Source organism: Drosophila navojoa, chromosome X (assembly GCF_054131105.1).
Source record: "Drosophila navojoa isolate 15081-1374.11 chromosome X, UAZ_NAV_1.0, whole genome shotgun sequence".
Classification (NCBI taxonomy): Eukaryota; Metazoa; Arthropoda; class Insecta; order Diptera; family Drosophilidae; genus Drosophila; species Drosophila navojoa.
In genome coordinates this window covers 33,399,425-33,401,441 of record NC_142895.1, presented here as the reverse complement: position 1 = coordinate 33,401,441, position 2,017 = coordinate 33,399,425, and the positions used below count along the sequence as shown (strand labels likewise).

The following is a 2,017-nucleotide window of genomic DNA, read 5'->3' as shown; positions in this document are numbered from 1 at the left end:
TCAAAGGAAACACCAAGATCTTTGACTGTATGGATGCGTCGTCCTTCCAAAAGGGGTCTGGTCCTCCAATGGGACAGTGTAAAATATATTTATATAAAAAAAAGTGTAGACAGCAACTTGCGGTCTCTCTGAATATGTTTCTGGCACCGGTGTTCAATTCTGTACTACTTTATTAAACTTAACATTAACGCAAGCGCAGCTTGCCCAGTAGAGAGCGCACCTAAGCGCGAGCAGCGGGAGAGCGATTGAGTGATGAGCGACACTCCCGTGCTAGCGCGTACAACAACAACTACTTTACAGTGGTTTCATATTCATTCTTAGCCTATACAATTTTAATAATTCAATTTCTTCATTATTTTCTAATTCTATTAATAAAAAAGGGCATATATCCAAATGCCTCAACATCGGCCGCGTCGAAAGGGCGCAGGGCTTCAATAATATGGTGTATTAGTTGAGTGGCAGTGGTGCAACGCGATGAATTGCCCTTTTATATGTGCCATTTTTTGTCTTAACGACAATTACGCGCACTCTACCATCTCCTCCGACTATGGCTTCCGTCACCACGCCTAGCATCCACTGTTGTGGAGGAGCGTTGTCCTCTCCCACGAGCACGACTGCTCCGACCTGTACGTTCTGCCTCTCCTTCGTCCATTTTGACTTCTGCTGCAGGCTGAGCAGGTAGTCCCTTGACCAGTCGTTCCAAAATCGACGCTTGATGTTGGAGGTCAGCTGCCATCTTTTTAATAGTGTCAGCTTGGCGTCGTCGACTGGCTCTGTGGACGCGATTGGCAGCGGCACGAGCGTTGCTCCTATCAGGAAGTGCCCTGGCGTGAGCACTTCGCCGTCGTTTGGGTTGCTGCTGGGAGCGACCATTGGCCGCGAATTGAGCACGGCCTCGACCTCGACCAGCACGGTGGCCACCTCGTCTTGCCGTAATCGAGCGCTGCCCATCGCTTTCAGCAGCAAACCCTTGGCGGATTTCACCGCCGCTTTCCCAAAGGCCGCCAAAATGCGGCGCTCGAGGAGGGATGAACACAAACTCCATGCCCCGCTCTGCAGCAAACATTTCCATGTCCGCTGTGTTGCCATGGAACGTAGTTTTGAGGTCCAGCGTTCGTGCAGCACCCACGAAATTGGTGGCAATGCCGCAATACAGCTTCCGGACAAGCCCACGTCGACCAACGAACCTGGATAAACACATCAGAAATGAATTTGAGGTTAAATCGGTGACTAATTCAAGATGCACTGCCTTCGAAGTAAAGCAAACAAATATGGCAATATACATTTTGACTGGCGATTTGCCCCGAATTCCCAGCGAAACTAGTATTGGACCGCAAAAGTCCACTCCACTGATCTCAAATGGCCTATTTCCATGTAAGCGATCAGCGGGAAGATTGCCCATTATTTGGGATAAGAGTTTCGGCTTGTAGCGAAAACAATGCACACATTTTCGGACTACTGCACTGCAAGCCTGTCGAGCATTGACCAGCCAAACCTGCTGACGAAGCAGGCCCATTAGTACTAGGGGATTCGGCGTGGCAATGAGAGCGATGCAAATGCTCCAAATAAAGCGTTACGAAACGACACTTTTTTTGGAAGCAATAATGGGAATTTGGCATTATGTGCTAATGGTGCCTTCAATAAACGACCTCCTACTCGTAGCAACCATAACAGTACGCCTGCCATGCTGATGTGGGTGCAAAAACGGTGTCAGTTTTTGCAATGACGGTTGCAACACGACTGACTTCTTTATTTTCTTTATTTCTTCGCTGAATTCAATGTGTTGAATTACAGATATAACTGCAAGGAATGCGAAGCTTAACTCAGAAGCTGTAGGAACAAGTGAAGAATGACTTTCTTGTTTTCCATTGATAAAGCGGAACATATAGGCAACGATGCGGATTAGCTTAGAAAATGAGCACGTTGACTCAATAAGATGTACGATAGGATTTGTTACCTCATCGACCGCGATCATAGTAATTGCAGTTCTACGCTTCTCTAGCAGCTCTAACTCCTT

At 47.4% G+C, this 2,017-nt stretch overlaps 1 pseudogene; it reads right to left on the bottom strand.

Annotated features, from left to right (window-relative positions):
* Positions 1 to 496: 496 nt before the first annotated feature.
* LOC149090892 (uncharacterized) lies at positions 497 to 1,194 on the bottom strand (annotated as a pseudogene).
* Between the last annotated feature and the right edge of the window lie 823 nt (positions 1,195 to 2,017).